Genomic DNA, 11,115 nt, shown 5'->3' with positions numbered 1-11,115 from the left:
CCTAAACCTCCCCCCTGCAACTTGAGACCATTCCTCCTTGTTCTGTCCTCTTCTACCACTGAGAACAGTCTAGAAACATCCTCTCTGGAACCACCTCTCAGGTAGTTGAAAGCAGCTATCAAATCCCCCCTCATTCTTCTCTTCCGTAGACTAATTAATCCCAGTTCCCTCAGCCTCTCCTCATAAGTCATGTGTTCCAGACTCCTCATCATTTTTGTTGCCCTTCGCTGGACTCTCTCCAATTTATCCACATCCTTCTCGTAGTGGGGGGCCCAAAACTGGACACAGTACTCCAGATGAGGCCTCACCAATGTCGAATAGAGGGGGACGATCACGTCCCTCGATCTGCTGGCAATGCCCCTACGTATACATCCCAAAATGCCATTGGCCTTCTTGACATGAAGGGGAAAGGAGTCCAGGAGAGCTGGCTGTATTTCAAAGAATCCCTATTGAGGTTACAGGGACAAACCATCCCGATGAGTCGAAAGAATAGTAAATATGGGAGGCGACCAGCTTGGCTTAACAGTGAAATCCTTGCGGATCTTGAACACAAAAAAGAAGCTTACAAGAAGTGGAAGATTGGACAAATGACCAGGGAAGAGTATAAAAATATTGCTCGGGGATGCAGGAATGAAATCAGGAAGGCCAAATCGCACCTGGAGCTGCAGCTAGCAAGAGATGTTAAGAGTAACAAGAAGGGTTTCTTCAGGTATGTTGGCAACAAGAAGAAAGCCAAGGAAAGTGTGGGCCCCTTACTGAATGAGGGAGGCAACCTAGTGACAGAGGATGTGGAAAAAGCTAATGTACTCAATGTTTTTTTTGCCTCTGTCTTCACAAACAAGCTCAGCTCCCAGACTGCTGCACTGGGCAGCACAGCATGGGGAGGAGGTGACCAGCCCTCTGTGGAGAAAGAAGTGGTTCGGGACTATTTAGAAAAGCTGGACGTGCACAAGTCCATGGGGCCGGACGAGTTGCATCCGAGAGTGCTGAAGGAATTGGCGGCTGTGATTGCAGAGCCATTGGCCATTATCTTTGAAAACTCATGGCAATCGGGGGAAGTCCCGGACGACTGGAGAAAGGCTAATGTAGTGCCCATCTTTAAAAAAGGGAAGAAGGAGGATCCTGGGAACTACAGGCCAGTCAGCCTCACCTCAGTCCCCGGAAAAATCATGGAGCAGGTCCTCAAGGAATCAATCCTGAAGCACTTACATGAGAGGAAAGTGATCAGGAACAGCCAGCATGGATTCACCAAGGGAAGGTCATGCCTGACTAATCTAATCGCCTTCTATGATGAGATAACTGGCTCTGTGGATGAGGGGAAAGCAGTGGACGTGGTGTTCCTTGACTTCAGCAAAGCTTTTGACACGGTCTCCCACAGTATTCTTGTCAGCAAGTTAAAGAAGTCTGGGCTGGGCACTATAAGGTGGGTAGAAAGTTGGCTAGATTGTCGGGCTCAACGGGTAGTGATCAATGGCTCCATGTCTAGAGGGCAGCCGGTATCAAGTGGAGTGCCCCAAGGGTCGGTCCTGGGGCCGGTTTTGTTCAGTATCTTCATTAATGATCTGGAGGATGGTGTGGATTGCACCCTCAGCAAATTTGCGGATGATACTAAACTAGGAGGAGTGGTAGATACAGGAGTGGCAGGTAGGGATAGGATACAGAGGGACCTAGACAAATTGGAGGATTGGGCCAAAAGAAATCTGATGAGGTTCAACAAGGACAAGTGCAGAGTCCTGCACTTAGGACAGAAGAATCCCAGGCACCTCTACAGACTAGGGACCGAATGGCTCGGCAGCAGTTCTGCAGAAAAGGACCTAGGGGTGACAGTGGACGAGAAGCTGGAGATGAGTCAACAGTGATTCCCCTCTCGCTCACTCCGGTGTCAGTCAGGAGTCATTCTACTGGAGGTCACATGGCCATTTCCCCTCTTGCTCACTCCGTTGTCAGGCTGGAGTCAATAGGTCCGATTCCCCTCTCGCTCACTCTGGTGTCTATCAGGAGTCACTCCAGTGGAGTCAATGGGGCCAATTCCCATCTCATTCACTCCGGGGTCAATCAAGAGTCACTCCGTTGGAGCCAGCGATCTGGATCCTGAGCTAGTGTGAACCCAGAGTAGTTCTGACTCTGTGGCTTTATCCCCATCTTAAACCAGGTCCAACCCCGACTCTCGCTGGATCCGGACCTGGACCCCAGGTCCTGTGTGGTACCCCGCCTCCCCCAAGTCCATCCCTACCCCACAGTGGCTGGCCCCTGTTTGATCCCTCTCTCTCCCCCAGGTCACCTAATCAGCTACGTCTTATTCTTCTTTGGCTACAGTGTGAACACAGGCCGTATCGTCTACTTGGAGAATCTGTATGTGGTCTCTGAATTCAGAGGTAGGGTGCCATGCTGCGTACTTTGGGGAATGAGCCACGACGGGGGAGTAGATGGGGAGCAGGAGGCAAAATCAGCCCCAGTGTGACTCCAGTGGAGTGACTCCTGATTGACTCCGGAGTGGAGTGAACAGCAGGAATCAGCCTTGCAGTCAAGAGAGAAGGAAGAGCTTCTGCTGGTGCGTTTCATAACTGTTCCAAGAGCCAGGATTGCTCAGCCAAGGGTCAAGGCCGCCCGCTCAGGATGACAGCCCCAGAAGACTCCACCCCCTCTGTTCAGGTCATGGCGATAATCTGCACCGCCAAGTCCATCAGTGTTAACGAGCTAGGTAACAGGGATGTGGAAAACAAAGCAGGGGAAATGTGACGTTGCCCAGTAGGATAGCTCTGTCCTCTTAATGTGAACTAACGCTGTCAATCCGGAGGCACTCCGCTGTCGTTCACAGGGCTGGTTCCCCTCTCGCTCAATCCGGAGTCAATCGGGAGTCACTCCGCTGGCGTTCACAGGGCCAGTTCCCCTGTCACTCAATCCGGAGTCAATCAGGAGTCACTCCGCTGGCGTTCACAGCGCCGGTTCCCCTCTCGCTCAATCCAGAGTCAATCAGGAGTCACTCCGCTGGCGTTCACAGGTCCGGTTCCCCTCTTGCTCAATCTGGAGTCAATCAGGAGTCACTCCGCTGGCGTTCACAGGGCCAGTTCCCCTGTCACTCAATCCGGAGTCAATCAGGAGTCACTCCGCTGGCGTTCACAGGGCTGGTTCCCCTCTCATTCACCCCAGTTTTGAGGACGGAGAGAAGGGGAGGAGACTATGGATGCTGATGGCGGGGGGGTTGGGAAGTGCCCACATGGACCCAAACGAACTGTAACCCCCTTTGCCGGGCTTTGGCTGCTGAGTGAAATGGCTAAGGTAAGATTTTACCCCCTCTCCCTCTGCCCCACCCCCCAGGTTCTGCCCCCGCCCTCAGCCAACCCCAATGAGGGGGGAGGGATAGCTCAGTGGGGGAGGGATAGCTCAGTGGTTTGAGCATTGGCCTGCTAAACCCAGGGTTGTGAGTTCAATCCTTGAGGGGGCCATTTAGGGATCTGAGGCAAAAATTGGGGATCGATCCTGCTTTGAGCAGGGGCTTGGACTAGATGACCTCCCGAGGGCCCTTCCAACCCTGATAGTCTGATTCTATGATTCTATGAGGGCAGGGGATTGGCACACGGGATTTGGGCTGGAGTGTCAGGTGATCAGGCACAAACCCCGCCCCCTTCTCCTTCACCCCACCCACCCCATCCCAGAGGGGGTGGGGCGGCCCCCCACTGGGGTCAGCAGCAGGCCCGGGGGGACATGCCCTCAAGGTGCCACTCTCAGTAAAGCTGGATTAGGGGAGGCTGGGATGGATTAATATGTCTGGATTGGGAGTAGGGGCAAATAGAGTTAACCTGTGTTGGTGTAGATTAAGAAGTCTGGATTGGGATTGAAGGTAGGTTGGGGATAGATTAAGTGGTTTGGATTGGGATTAGGAGTAGATTTGTATGGATTAAGCAGTCTGGATTGGGATTGGGGTAAATTGGGGACAGATTAAAGAGTCTGGATTGGGTTTAGAGTCAGATTGGGGATACAGTAAGAGGTCTGGTTTGGGATTCAGGCTAGATAATGTCGAGTTAAATAAAATGGACTGAATTAGAATTGGGGTTAGGTTTAGATAAACACCATCTGGATTAATATTAGGATGTGATTTGTTTTCTTGATTTGGATTATGGATAGTTGGATAAAGGTACCCTGGGTTTGGAATATATTTGTATAGCTGTGTCATGGATTCAAATGTCGCACCCATTTTTGGCCCTGCATAGTCCCTTCAGGGCGAGAGCCCTTCTTGGCTGTCCACTCTCTCTCGGGGTTAAGCCCCCCCACCTCCTGGAATCACACCTCTCTGAGCCTTACCACGCCTGTCTCCCACCGTGGGCCCCCTCAGGGAGTCCCCTCGCTCTGGACCCCAGGACCTCCACTCCCAAACCCTCTTCTCTGGACCGGAGCGACTCTCAGCCAGTGTAAAACAGGAGGGTTTATTGAGCGTCTGAACCCAGCACAGGGCCCTCGGGCCTAGCAACCCCCATCTCTAGGCTGTTGTCTGCGGGTCCCGGCAACCAAATACCCTCTCTCACCACCTTGTTAAACTGAGGCGCTCCAAAAATCCCCAATTTCGTCACAAGCTGTAGTTGGGATTTGGGTGACAGGGCTCAATAGGTATAAGGGATTGAAAGTGGATTAAGTGGAGAGTGGATTAAGGCTAGTGTTATCTGGGGGAATCTGGATTAGGTGGAGATGGGGGAATCTGGATTAGGGTTAGAGGAGGAGTCAGTGTCAAGTGGAGAGGTAGAATCTGTATTAGGGTTAGATGGTGGAATCTGGATTAGGATAGGAACACAATGAGTCTGGATTAGGATTAGAGGGCAGAATCATTTGGTCTTGGTTGAGTGTAGGACTTTAGACATCTGTATTAGGATTAGGGTTAGATTGGTATCTAGATTGGGATTAGGAAGGCCTGGATTGGGATTATGATTAGATGGGGCTGGATTAAGTTGGTGAGATTTGTCCATGCATGGATGCGCCTTCCCTCTGACCCGTCTGCTCCCCCATGCGGTGACCCGCCCCTCCCCGTCGCGGCAGGCGGTGCTGGCCCGGGGCTGCAGCGAGATGAAGTTCACGGTGGCGGCGTGGAACAGCCAGGCCCTGGCATGGTACCGGCACCTCGGGGCCCAGGACAAGACGGAGGCGAGCGACTGGCACTGCTTCGAGCTGGGGGCCGAGGCCCTGCGCAGGCTGGCAGGGGACGGACGGTGATTCGGGGCCATGGGGAGCCGGGCTGGGGCCACGGAGCTAAACCAGCCGGAGCCCTCCGGGCCCCATGGAGTCCTGCGTCTGCACCCCACAGCCCTCCATCCCTCCTTCCATCCCACACAGCCCTCCATCCCTCCAGCCCTCCTTCCATCCCCCATAGCCCTCCATCCCTCCTTCCATCCCACACAGCCCTCCTTCCATCCATCCCTCCTTCCATCCCCCATAGCCCTCCATCCCTCCTTCCATCCCACACAGCCCTCCATCCATCCAGCCCTCCTTCCATCCCCCATAGCCCTCCATCCCTCCTTCCATCCCACACAGCCCTCCATCCATCCATCCCTCCTTCCATCCCCCATAGCCCTCCATCCCTCCTTCCATCCCCCATAGCCCTCCATCCCTCCTTCCATCCCACACAGCCCTCCATCCCTCCTTCCATCCCCCATAGCCCTCCATCCCTCCTTCCATCCCCCATAGCCCTCCATCCATCCATCCCTCCTTCCATCCCACACAGCCCTCCTTCCATCCATCCCTCCTTCCATCCCCCATAGCCCTCCATCCCTCCTTCCATCCCACACAGCCCTCCATCCATCCAGCCCTCCTTCCATCCCCCATAGCCCTCCATCCCTCCTTCCATCCCACACAGCCCTCCATCCATCCATCCCTCCTTCCATCCCCCATAGCCCTCCATCCCTCCTTCCATCCCCCATAGCCCTCCATCCCTCCTTCCATCCCACACAGCCCTCCATCCCTCCTTCCATCCCCCATAGCCCTCCATCCCTCCTTCCATCCCCCATAGCCCTCCATCCATCCATCCCTCCTTCCATCCCACACAGCCCTCCATCCCTCCTTCCATCCCCCATAGCCCTCCATTCCTCCTTCCATCCCCCATAGCCCTCCATCCATCCATCCCTCCTTCCATCCCATACAGCCCTCCAGCCCTCCTTCCATCCCACACAGCCCTCCATCCATCCAGCCCTCCTTCCATCCCACACAGCCCTCCATCCATCCAGCCCTCCTTCCATCCCCCATAGCCCTCCATCCCTCCTTCCATCCCACACAGCCCTCCATCCCTCCATCCCTCCTTCCATCCCACACAGCCCTCCATCCATCCAGCCCTCCTTCCATCCACACAGCCCTCCATCCATCCATCCCCCATAGCCCTCCATCCCTCCTTCCATCCCACACAGCCCTCCATCCATCCATCCCTCCTTCCATCCACACAGCCCTCCATCCATCCATCCCTCCTTCCATCCCACACAGCCCTCCATCCATCCAGCCCTCCTTCCATCCCACACAGCCCTCCATCCATCCAGCCCTCCTTCCATCCCCCATAGACCTCCATCCCTCCTTCCATCCCACACAGCCCTCCAGCCCTCCTTCCATCCCACACAGCCCTCCATCCATCCATCCCTCCTTCCATCCCCCATAGCCCTCCAGCCCTCCTTCCAGCCCTCCTTCCAGCCCTCCTTCCCCTACAGCCCTCCATCCTTCCTTCCATCCCACACAGCCCTCCATCCCTCCTACACAGCCCTCCATCCATCCATCTCTCCTTCCCCTGCAGCCCTCCATCCATCCCTCTTTCCATCCCTCCATCCCACACAGCCCTCCATCCATCCATCCCTCCTTCTATCCCCCAAAGCCCTCCATCCATCTATCCATTCCTCCTTCCCCTACAGCCCTCCATCCATCCCCCACAGCCCATCCTTTCTCCATCCATTCATCCCTCTCTCCCTCCCTCCATCCATCCACACAGCCCTTCCTCCAGCCAGCCATCTATCTCTCCCAAGCACCCTCCATCCCGCCACCCCCCGACCTCCAGCCCAAGTACAACCAGGCCACGAGGTGGCTGCCGACACCAATAAACGCGGGCCGGACTGGGGCTGGGACGAAGGCCTCTTGTCTCAGCACCTCGCAGCGCGGGGACCCTGGGCGGTTTGCGAACGCAGACAGGGGGACGACCATGGGCACCCCCGGGAGTGTCATCAGCTGCCCCGTGTGAGAGATGGGGAACCTGAAACGAACCACCAGCCCCCACTCCCCTCCCAGAGCCGGGGAGAGAACCCAGGAGTCCTGGCTCCCAGCCCCGCCTGCTCTAACCACCGGCCCCCACTCCCCTCCCAGAGCCGGGGAGAGAACCCAGGAGTCCTGGCTCCCAGCCCCCCCTGCTCTAACCACCGGCCCCCACTCCCCTCCCACAGCTGGGGAGAGAACCCAGGAGTCCTGGCTCCCAGCCCCGCCTGCTCTAACCACCAGCCCCCACTCCCCTCCCAGAGCCAGGGAGAGAACCCAGGAGTCCTGGCTCCCAGCCCCCCCTGCTCTAACCACCAGCCCCCACTCCCCTCCCAGAGCAGGGGAGAGAACCCAGGAGTCCTGGCTCCCAGCCCCCCCTGCTCTAACCACCGGCCCCCACTCCCCTCCCACAGCTGGGGAGAGAACCCAGGAGTCCTGGCTCCCAGCCCCCCCTGCTCTAACCTCCAGCCCCTGCTCCCCTCCCAGCACCAGGGAGGGAACCCAGGAGTCCTGGCTCCCAGCCCCCCGTCCCATTGTCGCTGGGGTGACGCAGTCCCTGCAGGGATGGTGGCTGGGAGACCCGTTAGCAGTGGGGGGCGGTGGGAGCAGTGGGGGGGGGGCACAGCTGGTGCTGAGCTCTGACAGCCTGGCGGGGGGAGTCTGCAGCCCCCCTGCCTGCAGCATCTCTCCAGCTTCTGGTGTGAGCAGGTCACAGGTGCCAGCTCTGATCCATCACCTCTGGGGGGGTGGGGGGGGAAGGGTGAAGGGGGGGCCTTGCATCTCTCTCCTCTGCACATCTTTTCCTTTCTCTAGTGCCGGGGAGGTCCCCCTCTCCAGCATATTGATCGGGGCGCCTACCCCATTTCCGTCCCAGAGCCGAGGAGAGAACCCAGGAGTCCCGGCTCCCAGACCCCTATTCTAACCACTAGACCCCATTCCCCTCCCAGAGCCGGGGAGAGAACCCAGGAGTCCTGCCTCCCAGACCCCTGTTCTAACCACTAGACCCCATTCCCCTCCCAGAGCCGGGGAGAGAACCCAGGAGTCCCGGCTCCCAGACCCCTGTTCTAACCACTAGACCCCATTCCCCTCCCAGAGCCGGGGAGAGAACCCAGGAGTCCTGGCTCCCAGACCCCTGTTCTAACCACTAGACCCCATTCCCCTCCCAGAGCCGGGGAGAGAACCCAGGAGTCCCGGCTCCCAGACCCCTGTTCTAACCACTAGACCCCATTCCCCTCCCAGAGCCGGGGAGAGAACCCAGGAGTCCCGGCTCCCAGACCCCTGTTCTAACCACTAGACCCCATTCCCCTCCCAGAGCCGGGGAGAGAACCCAGGAGTCCCGGCTCCCAGACCCCTGTTCTAACCACTAGACCCCACTCCCCTCCCAGGGTGGGTCCCGGAGGACACTTCAGCAAAGACCCCCACTCATCTCAGTGTGCGGATTCCTGTTCTGTTCAGCCGCAGACAGACCGGGGGGGGGGGGGGGAAGGGATGTGACTTCATCACCCTGCCCCCCCCCCCCAAGGACCGCCCTGCTGGGAGAAATTAAGGAAAAACTCATCATGTTTAATAGTCAACAGCTGAAAGGTCGGGGGGGGGCGCCCCCCACTGGGCCAAGGCCTGTTAACCCTCCCAGCACCAGAATCGAGGGTGTTAAAGGGGGGGGGGCAGTGAGGGGTCACCCACCACGGGGGGGGCGGTGTCACGGTGTGCCCGGGCCGGGCTCTGGAACTGCTCCCTACAAAGCCAGGCAGGACTGTGGGGACCCTCCTCTCTCAGAGCCGACTGTCCCCGGGGCAAGACGCTTCCCCAGCTTCCACCTTCCTGGGGCTGACCTCGGAGCACCCAGCCTCCCCTGCCCCACTGTGCGCTGTCCGCCCGGGTGGGGCTCCTTGGGGGGCCCTGCCCCCCAGCTCCGCAGTCAGACGTGACTCTCAAGCCGGCCAGTAAAACAGAAGGCTTATTAGATGACGGGGACACGGTCCAAAACAGCTATAGAGCCTCACACTCACCCTCTAAGGCTCTGCAACAATCACACCCCCTTATCCCACCACCTAGAGATCTTAAGAGGTGCCTAGGGGGAAACTGAGGCACCCCTAGAGTATTCAGAGGAAAGATTAAGAACAGCCCCAATTCGTCACATCTCTCCCCCCTTCGAGGCCGAACTGAGCGGGGTCATTTCAGCCGGTGACCTGGGGAAGTTCAAACCCACCATGGATGCCCCAGCATCTCTCCCGTTCCTTGGTGGGAGTTGCACCAGGCCCTTCCTGTTTCACACCCTCCCTTAGGTCGGGCGTGCCCGTTGGCACTCGCAGGCGGCACGTGGGGAGGTTTATGCGGCTCGTGCCCTTTTGCCACCCCAAAACCCCTGGGGTTCAAACTCAGATCGGGTCTTCTCCCAGCGCTCCAGTCTGGAGGGCTGCGATTCGGGCTCTCTGGGTGAAGAGCCCCCATCTTGACCTTGGCCAGCTCTGGGCTTTGGCGGCCGCTCCCCACCTTGTGGCCCAGGTATGACACCTCTGCCATCCCCACCTTGCACCTTCCAGCTTTTACCCTCGGTCCTGCCTCCTTGGGGCAGCCCAGCCCTCTTCACCGGGGACACGTGTTCCTCCCAGGTCTGGCTAAAGACCCAGATATCCTCAATGGACGCCAGGGCCAAGTTTTCCACCCCCGCGCCCCCCAGCTTGTCTAGAATCTCACCGGGCCTAGGCCTGGGGTAGGCATCGGACACGGTGAGGGCATTAAGCTTCTGATAGTCCCCACAGAATCGGATCGACCCGTCTTTCTTGGGGACCAGCCCCACGGGTGAGGCCCATGGGCTGTTGAACAGCTGGATCACCTCGAAAGCCAGCATGACCTTGACCTCTCTCTCCAGGCTCTGGGCTGTTTTCCCAGTGACTCTGAACGGGGGACACCTGATGGGAGGATTGGCTCCCACTTCAGGGAAGAGATCCACCAGGGGGTCTTCCCCCTTCTCCTCCCAATCATCCCTTATCAGGTCTGGGGGTCCCCTCACTCTCCTCCCATCCAGCAGCTCCAAAGGGAAGAACCTGGTGGATTCCTGGGGCACTTCCCCGTACCGAAGGTGGGGCAGGTCCTTGTCCCCGTCCTGCGGATAAATCCTCAGCATCATCAAACTCTCTCCACCAGCCCGTTGGACTGAGGGTGATCTGCAGAGGCCCAGCTGGGCCAGACCCCCCATTTCTCCCACCAGCCCCGGAGCAGGGCTGACAGGACAGTGGACCCCTGGTCTGTAAGGACCTCGCTGGGGACCCCCTGCCATGGTGTCTGCCTCGGTGGAGGACAGAGCCCCCACCTCTGGGTAGCGAGATCCATCACCATCAGGACGTATTTCCTGGCTGAGGGGCCCCACTGTGTCCACAGCCACCTTCTGGAAAGGGTCCTCTATGATGGGCAGGAGTCTCAAGGGGGCTTCACCTTTATCCCGGGACTTCGCCACCCTCAGGCCGGGGTTGCCGGACCCGCAGTCCGGCCAGGCTGCGTCACAGACTCCGGGCCAGTCAAAGTTCTCTGGATCCCCTGGTGTCCCGAGAGAGGGACATCATGGGCCAGGTACGACAGCCTGCGGGGGTACTTCTGGGGCACCATCAGCCGCCTCCTGATCCTCCACAGTTCTGCTTCCCCTTGGGGAGCCCCTTCCCGGTACAGGAACCCCTTCTCCCACGGGGATCTGTCCCTGCAGCCTTCCCCAAGGGGCTTTGCAGCCTGCGGCCAGCACGTTCCCTCAGCTTCTCCCCCCTGCCAGCCAGGTCATCTGCATTTTCACTGACCATTTCCATCTCAGCTCATTGGTTCCCTGGGTTCAAATTCAAACCCTCGGCCGTTACAGGAGCAGGGCCTGGATCCTGTCCCAAACAGACACAGTCATCCCCCAACAGGGTCTCACAG

Source organism: Lepidochelys olivacea (assembly GCF_965140295.1).
Source record: "Lepidochelys olivacea isolate rLepOli2 genome assembly, chromosome: 28".
Taxonomy (NCBI): domain Eukaryota; kingdom Metazoa; phylum Chordata; order Testudines; family Cheloniidae; genus Lepidochelys; species Lepidochelys olivacea.
The sequence above is the reverse complement of the archived record's forward strand: the minus strand, read 5'-3'. Positions refer to the sequence as shown.